Source organism: Scyliorhinus torazame, chromosome 21, assembly GCF_047496885.1.
Source record: "Scyliorhinus torazame isolate Kashiwa2021f chromosome 21, sScyTor2.1, whole genome shotgun sequence".
NCBI classification, from domain to species: domain Eukaryota; kingdom Metazoa; phylum Chordata; class Chondrichthyes; order Carcharhiniformes; family Scyliorhinidae; genus Scyliorhinus; species Scyliorhinus torazame.
In genome coordinates, this window is record NC_092727.1 from 93189469 (window position 1) to 93201431 (window position 11963).

Below are 11963 nucleotides of genomic sequence, written 5' to 3' on the forward strand. Positions count from 1 at the left end.
TATCAGCCCCAACCTCACGCACGAGGTGGAGGCATTCACTCTCCGGTACACCGCACACCAGAACCCCTCCTCCATATCCTCTCCCAACTCTTCCTCCCACTTTGCTTTGATCCCTTCCAGTGGTGCCTTCTCCTCCTCCAAAATAGCTCCATAAACCGCTGACACTACCCCCTTCTCCAGTCCCCCTGTCGTCAGCACCTCCTCCAGCAATGTGGAGGCCGGCTCCTCCGGGAAGTTCTGTATCTCCTTTCTGGCAAAATCTCGAACCTGCATGCATCTAAACATTTCCCCCTGCTCCAGCCTATACTTCACTTCCAGCTCCTTCAATCCTGAAAACCGACCCCTAAGAAACAAATCTTTCAGTGTCTTAATCCACTTCTCCTCCCATTTCTGAAAATTTCCATCCCACCTCCCTGGCTCAAATCTGTGGTTCCCCCGAATCGGTATTTCCCTTGACCCTGCCCCCAACCCGAAGTGTTGGCGAAACTGCCTCCAAATTCTCAATGAAGCTATTATTACCGGACTCCCTGAGTACTTCCCCGGGGCTTTCGGGAGCGGCGCTGTTGCAAGTGCCTTCAGCCCCGACCCCCTGCACAAACTCTCCTCCATTCTGACCCACTGGGAATCAACCCCCCTGACCCAGCTCCGCACCTTCTCCATATTTGCCGCCCAGTAGTAATACATCAGGTTCGGAAGACCCAAACCCCCTGCCTGCTTTCCCCTCTGTAGTAGCACCTTTCTAACTCTGGCCACCTTCCCTCCCCATATGAACGACGTAATCCTTCCCTCAATCTCTCAGAAAAAAGCCTTCAGCAAGAAAATCGGCAGGCATTGAAAAATAAACAGAAATCGTGGCAACACGCCGCCAGTGACAGGGTGAGACCATCCCACCTTGCCAGATCAGCTTTCACTCTCCCCACCAAACTAGAAATGTTGTACCTGCGGAGCTCCCACTCCCGGGCAACCTGCACCCCCAGGTAGAAAAAAACGGAGATTGTTAACTAAAAAGTATTAAGAGAAATGGGGCAAAAGTGGAAAGGGCCACAGCTCAGGGATGATAAGATGGCCAAAGAAAAATTGATGTCAGGGGTCTGTTCCCCATTCAAGTGTGGCGGGGTTGAGTCCTACATTTGATCCTGATTTTGAGATCCTGACCAAAATGCAAAACCCTGCCCATGGCGAGTTAAGATAAGGGCAGCAGAGTTTGGATGACCTCAGTTTAACATGTATAGAACATGGGAGGCTGGCTACAAGTGTGTTAGCAGTCAAATCTAGAGCTAACAAAGACATGAACGCGGGTTCCAGCAACAGATAGACTGAGGCAGAGAAAAGAGATGGGACATGTTCCGGAGGTAAAAATAGGTGCTCTTAGTGATATTGCAGGTATACGTAGCACCTGATATCGCTGTTGACCGTTGATGCTAAGATATTGGTGACGGTGCTAGCCTCGTGAATGGAGGAATGTGTGCCGGGGAGTGACAGGGGAGGACTAGATGGGATTTATGAAGGGAAGGGCAGTTGTCGGTAAATGTGGTGAGGCTACTTAATGTAATTATGATGGACTCGACGGAGAAAGAAGAGGTAGAAGCAGTGGTGGCAATGGACGCAGAGGAGGCTTTTGATCAGGCGGAGTGGGTGTATTTGTTGGAGGTGCTGGGGTGGTTTGGGCCCGGGCAGGGATTTGTGGACTGGGTCCAGCTGATGTAGTGTGCCGGTGGTGAGCGTGCCGGTGGTGAGCGGTTCAGAGGAACTGGACGGGTTCAGGTGTACTTTGGGCTACATTGGGGGATGAGACAGGGGTGCCTGCTCTCCCCATTGCTTTTCGCCTTGACAACAGAGCAATTGGCAATGGCACTTAGGGAATTAGGGATTGGAAAGAGATTGAGCGGGAGGGGGTTGGGACAGTGCCGGGCATAGGGTTTCGCTACACATGGATGATTTGTTATATATCTCGGACCCGGTGAGCAGCATTGGAGGGATTATGGAGATTTGGGGGAATTTGGCCATTTTTCAGAGTATGAATTGAACATGGGAAAGAGCGAGGTGTTCCCAATCAATGCCAGAGGGCAAGAGAGGAGACTAGGGTAGTTGCCATTCAGGGTGGTGGGGACGAGCTTTTAGGTATTTAGGAATCCAGGTGGCATGGAGCTGGGCCCCAGCTACACAATTTGAACTTGGTACAATTGCTAGATGGAATTTAAGCGGATTTTAAGAGGTGGGATGTGTTGTCGCTGTCTCTAGCTGGGCGCGACAGGCAGTGAAAATGATGATGCTGCCCAGGTTTAATGTTTGTGTGCCAGAACCTCCCTATCTCTTTCTTTGTCCCAAAGTCCTTTTCTAGAAATATTAATGGGATAATTTGGGGTTGTGTGTGGGTAGGGAGGCCCCGCGTTGAGGCGGGTATTTTTTGAACGGGGCAAGGAAAGGGGGGCTGGCGTTGCTGAATTACTATTGGGAGGCGAATATTACGATGGTGAGGAAATGGACTGTGGAGCAGAGGTCAATCTGGGGGCAGGTGGAGGTGGCGTCGTGTAGGGGGGACAAGTTTGAGAGCTCTGTTGTTGGCACCTCTTCCATTCTCGCCGGTCAGGTAGTCAGTGAACCCAGTGGTGGTGTCGGCGTTAAGGGTGTGGGGCAGTGCAGGCAATATTTTGGGCTGGAGGGTATGTCGTTGTGGGTGCCGATATGGGACAATCCTAGGTTCTAGTCAGCGAGGCTGGATGCGAGATTCCGGGGGTGGCGACAGATGGGGATCAATTATTTTAGGGACATGTTTATAGGGTGCAACTTTGTGGGGGGTGGGGGAAATGTAGGAATTGTAGGAGTTGCTCAAAGGGAATAGTTTTAGTTACAAAATGGAGCCGTTCTCCCAGAGGCTACCGCTTCCGGTGTTGCAGGATATGCTGTTGTCGCCGGATGAAATAGGGGAGGGTGTCAGATATATACAAGGAATTGATGGAGAAGGAGGGCGCTCTGGTGGAAGAGATCAAGTGCAAGTGGGAGGAGGAGCTGGGAAGGGTGGTGCGGGCTGGGACATGGGCAGAGGCCTGGAGGAGGGCAAACCCTTCCTCATGTGCGAGGTTAAGCCTCATCCAGTTTAGAGTGTCGCATAGGGCCCACACGATGGTGGTGAGGATGAGCAGGTTCTTTGCGAAAATGGAAGACGGGTGTGGGCAGTGCACGGGGGCTCCCCACGAATCACATCACATGTTCTGGGTGCGTCCAAGTCTGGTGGGGTTCTCAGCTGTTTTGTCCAAGATTCTGGGTGTGGGGGTCCGGAGGAGGCCAGCGGGTGGGGGGGGGGGGGGGGGGGGGGGGGGGGGAGAAAAAGAGGCCGATGTATTGGCCTTTGCCTCCCTGATAGCCGAGAGACAGATTTTGTTGAGTTGGCAGGACTCGGATCCACCGATTATAGGCAGGGGTATGGCTGAGGGACCTGGCAGAATTTCTTAAATAGAAGATTAGGTTCGCTCCGAGGGGTCGGTAGAAGGGTTCACCCGGTGGTGGAAACCGTTCATTGATTTCTTCAAGGATTGAAAGGTCACCAAGGGGTTAAAATGGGGAAGACGAGGTGTGGTGGAGTGTGGGTATCAGGGGAGTTTGGGGCTCTGTGGTTGTTTTAGGTGGATGTGTTGTTCTGATATTTTGGGTAAAAAGCCTTGAATAAAAATGTTTATTAAAAAATTATACTGCAGTATGTGGTTGGAAGCACATCCCAGAGATGGAGAGGGAGCCAGGAGAGGTGTGGACCGGAGACAATGACCTCGATCTTCCCAATATTTAATTGGAGTTTATTTATTTTCAGGTAGTTGCGGATGTCGGACAGTCTGACAATTTAGAGACAGTGGTGGGATTGAGAGAGATTGTGGTGTGTTAGAGGTGGGCACCATCAAGCATACATGTGGAATTATGGCCCGAATATTACTGGTTGGGCTGACTTTAGAACTGAAACGTGCGCTGCTGGCATGGATGGGTAGCCAACGGGACTGCCCCCTGCCTTTTACAGACAGCATCCACTTTAGTGGCTGCCACCTCACTAAGGACGGTTACCTGCTGCCAAGAGCTGACCAATAAGAGCTGTCTGCTGAGCAGCATCACCAGAAGGGTTGGCCACTTTAAAGGCAGGTAGGAGACCGGTCACCTTCAACAGGTAGGGGAAAAAATATTTTTAAAAATTGAGGGCCAAGTGCTGGAGGGGGGAAAAAAAAAAATCACTGGGACGGCCGGAACTGCCCACAGCCCCACTTTCCTTCAGAAAACCTTCCCCGCTAGGCTGCCACCAGTTGGGGCCTCCATTTAACTGGCAACCTCCTCACCTGGCAGGGGATCAATCTAGCATCGGCACTGTTAAATAGCCCTTAAATTGGGCCATTGTTTATGAAAATAGTCTGACCCCCTCCTAGGGGTGACAACCCATCCGATTCCAGTACCGTCATTGGTAAAATGCTCCGGTGGCAGGGCTCAAGCTGGGACCTGGACCTGACCACCTGCGTGGGGTTCAGGGGGGTAAAGTAACATTTAGCCCTGGGGATTGGAATGATGTCACTGAGGTGCAGCATGTTCATGAGAAATAGGAGGGCCAAGGAGCTGAGAAGTTGGATGAGAAGCTATTGCAGGCGATGAGCATTCAACTGAAATCTTGCTTTAAACTTAAACAAATATGTTATGAGGAAAAATATACATTTTTTCCAAGGCCATTTAATTTCATAGAATAGTTCCCGTGAGCTTCCATAAATCTCATCACTTTTCCAAGTGCTGGAGAAACACTCTCAAAAGGGTTGAGCACATTATTTGCACAGAAACTTTAGTTGACATTACAGCAGATCCATCGAACATCATAACCAATAGAGCTTACAGTGAGCTCTGGGAAGTGGTGTTTATAAATTGATCAACAATTGTAATTAATTTAAGTATTGTTGTCTGAGAGTTGTCTCCGGGATTAGGATTTGAAAATCTGTACCCAGCTTCCACCCGTGAAAGAATAGCTATTAAAGATGACATTTAAAATAAATCAAAGACAATATCCAAATATGGATGTGCAATAGGAAATGTTGCAGAAATAATAGAAAGATGACAAGTCAGGATGATGCATTGGGAGAACAGTCAACAGCAGCAGGCAAATGTCAGGGATTACACAAATTATCAAGATGCAGTGCAACTTCTTTTAAGCATACAAGCTGCTTCAGAGTCAGCACACATAATAGTCAGGGCCTATTGTAGTCTATTATTGTAGTCTATTATTAAGAATTAGGGAAAATTAAGATCAACAAATGAAATTGAGATAAAATAAAAGATAAAGGGGAAATGATGAGGACAGCTGTCTGAAGGGAGTTTTGATATGCGAATTGGTATATCAGTGAGAAAAGCAAGTGTTTACCTATGTGACAAGGGGAAACAATGGGAGGTAGAAGGGACATAAGCAAATTAACACTTCTGTGCTAAAAGCCGGGTCCACAGGGTGGATAATATCGAAGGGAAAGTATATCCTGACCACAATAGAGAAAGGGGTACAGTCACACCCAGCTACAGAGGACAGTCTCCCCAAAAACAAGTTATTGCTAAAAGGGCAGCCAGCCTTCGCTGAAAAGACATTTTTTCCAAATGTGGGCAATTAACCTGTGCATGGTAATTATCTGCTGGATTTAGTTCATAGAGTTATATCATATTGGGTGTTGTTTGGGAACAAGGGGCATCTCAAAGTTCAGGAAACAGGTAGTTGGGAACAAAGGAGAAACGTCATGTTCAGTGTATTATAGCCCTTAAGATAATAAATATTCTTTGTTAATTGATCACAAAACAACTGGACTATTTCTCCCTTTTGCACAAATTTTCCTCACAGTATACCAAATTGAAATATACACCACCAACAACTGATTTTCTAAATTACCCTTCTAGGTGTGGGATACTCTTGTATTTAACATCAACGGGTTAAGAAAATGAAGGTGAGAGGGTGATAATTAGATTGGGAGACACAGATGTAATTTTGCAACTATTTTAAACTCATTCCATTCTTATTTTGTAAAATGCTTTGATTTTATTTATTTGTTATAGATGAACAGTAAAATATATGGCTATTGATTAGGGAGCACAGGAAATGCTTTGCAGTTCTTTCTTTGTAGTAGTGGTGACTGGTAGGCAGGGTTTTTTTCCATTTATCTATTTTGTTTTTTTGGGGAGGAATTGTAGTTGTTGTATACGTTAACCTCTCAGTTAAGACATGGCAGGAGATCCCAGACCCGGGTCATGCTCCTCTTGTCCCTGAACTCCCACATCACACATGTCCGCTGTCGCTGGCTCCTTCACATGCAAGATGTGTGACCAGCTGCAGCTCCTGTTGGACCGCTTGATGGCTCAGGGTCTGCGATGGACTCACTTTGGAGCCTCCACGATGCTGAGGAAGTTGTGGATAGCACGTTTAGTGAGGTGGTCACACCACAGATAAAGAGTATTGAGGGAGATAGGGAATGGGTGACCAACAAGCAGAGGAAGTGTAGGAAGGCAGTGCAGGGGTCCCCTGCGGTCATCTCCCTCCAAAACAGGTATACCATTTTGGATACTGTTGGGGGAGATGGCTCACCAGGGGAAGGCAGCAGTAGCCAGGTTCATGGCACCATGGCTGGCTCTGCTGCGCAGGAAGGCAGGAAAAAGTGTGGTACAGCTATAGTGATAGGGGATGCAATTATAAGCGGAGTAGACAGGCATTTAAGCAGACACAAATGAGACTCCAGGAAGGTATGTTGCCTCCCGGGTGCAAGGTTCCTGGATGTCTCCGAGCGGCTGCAGGACATTCTAAAGGGGGAGGGTGGACAGCCAGCTGTCATGGTGCATATAGGCACCAACGATATTGGTAAATAAAACAGGATGAGATCCTACATGCTGAATTTAGAGAGCTAGGAGCTAAACTAAAAAGTAGGACCTCAAAGATAGTAATCTTGGGTTTGCTACCAGTGTCGCGTGTTAGTCAGAGTAAGAATGACAGGATAGACACGATGAATGCATGGCTTGAGAAATGGTGCAGGAGGGAGTTCAGATTTTTGTGACATTGGAACCGGTTCTGGGAGAGGTGGGACCATTACAAATTGGACAGTCTACACCTGGGGCAGGACTGGAACCAACATCCTAGGGGGATTATTTGCTTGACCTGTTGGGGAGGGTTTAAACTAATGTGACAAGGGGATGGGAACTAATGCAAGAAGTCAGAGGGTAGTAAAGAGGGAACAGAAACAAAAACAGTAAGGAGAAAAGTGGAAGGCCGAGAAAGATTGAACTGCATTTCTTTCAATGCAAGAGGCCTAATGGGCAAGGCAGATGAACTCAGGGCATGGCTAGGTACATGGGACTGGGATATTATAGCTATTACTGAAACATGGCTAAAGGAGGGGCAGGACTGGCAGCTGAATGTTCCAGGGTACAGATGCTATAGGAAAGATAGAACAGGAGATAGGATGGGAGGGGAAGTTGAGTTTTTGATTAGGGACAACATCACGGCAGTACAGGGTTAGCCCACTGTCTATATGGGTTGAACTGAAAAATAAGAAGGGTGAGATCATTTTGATAGGACCGAACTATAGGCCCCCAAATAGTCAGCAGAAAATTGAGAAGCAAGTATACAAGATTACAGATAGCTGTTGGAAAACAGGGTGGTAATAGTTGGGGACTTTAACTTTCCCAACATTAACTGGGACAGCCATAGCACTCGGTGGAGAGAAATTTGTCGAGTGTATTCAGGAAGAATTCCTCATTCAATATGTAGATGACCGGACTAGAGGGGGCAAAATTTGACCCAAAAGTTAAAATTCTAAATTGGGGTAAGGCCAAGTTCAATGGTATTAGACGGGAACTTTCAAAAGTTGATTGGGGGAGCCTGTTTACAGGTGAGCAGACAGCTGGTGAGTGGGAGTCTTTTAAATGGATGTTAATTAGGGTTCAGGGTGAGCACATTCCTCTTAGAGTGAGGGTAAGGCTGGTAGAAGTAGGGAACCTGGATGACTTAGAATATTGAGGCCATGGTCAAAAGGAAGGAGGCATGTGACATGCGTCGGCAGCTGGGATCCCTTGAAGAATATAGGGCTTGTCGGAGTAGAGTTAAGAGAGAAATCCCAAAGGCAAAAAGAGGATATGAGATTGTCTTGGCAGATAAGGCAAAGGAAAATCCAAAGAGCTTTTACAGATATACAAAGGGCAAAAGGGTGACTAGGGAGGGGGTAGGTCTCTTAAGGATAAACAGGGTCATCTATGTGTGGATCCACAAAGGATGAGAGAGGTCCTAAATGAATATTTCTCATCAGTATTTACTGTTGAGAAAGGCTCGGATGTTAGGAAAACTGAGGAAATTAAAAGTGATGTATTGAGAAGTGTACATATTACAGAGGTGTTGGAGGTATTAAAGCGGATGAAGATAGATAAATCCCCAGGACCTGACGAAATCAATCCCAAGATGTTGTGGGAGGCTAGGGAGGAAATTGTCAGCCCCCTAGCTGAGATATTTGAATCATCAACACCACAGGAGAGGTGTCTGAAGATTGGAGTGTAGCAAATGTTGTGCCTTTGTTTAAGAAGGGCAGTAGCGATAAGCCTGGGAACTACAGACAGGTGAGTCTTACTTCTGTACTGGGTAAGCTTTTAGAAGGTATTCAGAGGGACAGGACCTACAGGCATTTAGACAGGTAGGGGCTAATAAGGGAAAATCACGTCTCACAAATTTGATTAAGTTTTTTGAAGGGGTAACCAAGAAGGTAGATGAGGGCAGTGCGTTAACGTTGTCCACATGGACTTTAGAAAGGCCTTTGACAAGGACCGCATGGTAGGTTGTTGCAAAAGATTAAATCTCACAGAATCCAGGATGAGGTAGTCAATTGGATACAAAATTAGCCTGGAGACCGAAGCCAAAGGGTGGTTGTGGAGGGTTGTTTTTCAAACTGGAGGCCTGTGACCAGCGGTGTGCCTCAGGGATTGGTGCTGGGTCCACTGTTATTTGTTATACATATATATGCAAAAATTATCTGGATGAGAATGTAAGAGACATGATTAGTAAGTTTGCAGATGACCCCAAGATTGGTGGCATTGGTTATATAAGATTGCAACAAGATCTCTACCAATTGGGCCAGTGGGCAGATGGAATTTAATTTGGATAAATGTGAGGTGATGCATTTTGGTACATCAAATCAGGGCAGGATCTACTAAGTTAATGGGAGGGAGTTGGGAAGCATTACAGAACAAAGAGATCTAGGAGTACAGGTTCATAGCTCCTTGAAGGGGGAGTTGCAGACGGATAGTGTAGTTAGTGAAGAAGGCATTCAGCATGTTAGGTTTTATTGGTCAGAATATTGAAGTTGTACAAGACATTGGTAAGACCACACATGGAATACTGCGTTTAGTTCTGGTCACCCTATTATAGGAAGGATACTGTTAAACTAGAAAAAGAGTGTAGAAGAGATTTACGAAGATGCCACCAGGACTTGGTGGTGAGTTATAAGGAGAGGCGGGAACTTTTTTCCCTGGAGCGTAGGGGTGATCTTAGAGATCTATAAAATGAGGAGCATAAATAAGGTAGTCAACATCTTTTCCCAAAGGTAGAGGAGTCGAGAACTAGAGGGAATAGGTTTAAGGTGAGGGATACAAAAGAGATCAGAGGGGGAAATGTCATCACACAGTGGGTGGTGAGCATCTGGAACGGACTGCTAGAGGCAGTGGTAGAGGCGGGTATGATTTTGTCTGAAAGTTACATGGGCAGGGTGGGTATAGAGGGATATGGGTCAAATGCAGGCAAGTGGGACTAACTTTGTGATAGAAACTGGGCCGAAGGGCCTGTTTCCATGCTGTAACTATCTATGACTCGGAGTTCTAAGCTGAGGTGTTAAGAGTATTATCACCGTGACCATTTTACATTGACTACTCTAAATATGGATGTAAGAATTTATAATGGAAAAAATAGGAAGTAAGGCTTTGCAGAGATGAGATGTGTGCTGACGTAACTATTAATAGAGCTAGGTACAGCCATGTAGCACAGTGGTTATCACTGTTACTTTCACAGCTCCAGTGTCCCAGGTTCGATTCTCGGCTTGGGTCACTGTCTGTGTGGAGTCTGCACGTTCTCCCTGTGTCTACGTGGATTTCCTCCAGGTGTTCCTGTTTCTTCCCACAAGTCCCAAAAGACGTGCTGTTATTGGATATTCTGAATTCTCCCTCAGTGTACCCGAACCGGCGCCGGAATGTGGCGACTAGGGGCTTTTCACAGTAACTCCATTGCAGTGTTAATGTCAGCCTATTTGTGACAATAATAAAGATTAAAGATTATTAATAAAGATTAATAATAAAGATTATATTTACCCTTCAGCGTGATATACATTAAAATAGTTTTTGAGAATTGGGATTTAAATCAATTATGGAAACTTGTATCAAGAGAATAGAAAATTTTCCATTTAAATGGACCCCAGTGATAACATTGAGATTTTCAAATCAGACTTGACGAAATCAGTTGCTAATTAAAGCTCTCAGCATCCATCCCATCTCATCAACGGGACATTTATTTCCAACATTGGATTGCAATTGTCTCCCAGAATCAAAGTTCCCACCACCCAGAGTGGATTCACATCCGCTTTTTACAGTCTCTTCTGCTGATCGACAGTCTGGGCTCGATTCAAACCCAGCGATACCAAAACCAAAAGAGGACCATCTGGTTCACTCTGCCACATTTAGTGCAAGATTAATCATGATTGCTCCCAATTAGTGACGTATTGCTGCTGATCTGGACTGGCCATAATGAAATGCAATGCATTCACTATTAAGCATCCTGCAATTCATTAGCACAAACAGGCCAACTTCCACCAACGTCAGCTGCTCTGCTGGACTGAATGTGGGCAAAGAGAACGACTGTTCTGTATCATGCAGAGGATTCCCATGTTCATCTTCATTGACTTCAACTTATCAAAAAGATCATCTTCACTTGAGACCATAGTTTCCTACAAATGACTCAATTGGGAGATGGCCACTTCTCTCCTGGGGATAGAGGCAGAAAATTCTCATATTCTTGTTAATTCAGAGGCTTTGGCCAAAGCCAAGGTATTGACTACTTCTCCCCCAAAGGTCACAAGCATTTTTATTGTTCTCCTGAATTAAAAGAATGTGTCTACAGACACCATCCTAGCAGCAATGCACTCATTAAAGGCCTTTTTAAAACAGGACTCACAGGAATGCGGCACCACTGCTTTACGTGCTCCTAAGTTAACTTTACTAATCAGAAGCTCTACCCCATGAACTTTAAACCAGACAGGGCCACATAGCTTCCCCCTGGATGGCATGGTATCCCGGAAGAGAGCCAGCTTCCCCCTGGATGGCATGGTATCCCGGAAGAGAGCCCACTCCTGCAACAGTAAGAATGGGTCAATATCATGTGGGCAAAGGCTGGAGCAGAGAACAGGCAGACTGGGCATACTGAGATAACTGGAGGCTCTTGGCATGAAGGGAGAGAACGACAACCCTAACTTGACCACATCTTTCTAGTACTCAAAATTTCTACCAATAACTCTACGACCTGTACGACAGGAACTCATTTGAGCGGAAACACCTACAATAAAGTATCCAGTGCTACGCCTCCATCTTTTGTCCATAGTCCTATTTTTTTCTTCAATGATCCTATTCCAACTTGAATGCCTCGATTGAATCTGCCTCCAACATACACTCACTCGCTGCGTGAAACGTGAAAATGTTTTGCCGTTGTTGCTTCTTCTTCACAATCACTTAAATCTCAGTCCTCTGGTTCTCGATCCTTCCAGCCGTAATTTCTCACTATCTACTCTGACCAGACCAAACCAACCCAAACCCCCCCCCCCCCCCCCCCCAAGTGATTTGGAATACCTATGTAAAACCTCTGCTCATCTTTCCATTCTCCAACAAGAATAGTCTCAAAATCTCTAATCTACCTCCTTGTCCCTAGAATCACTTCTCATGGATCTTTTCTGCAC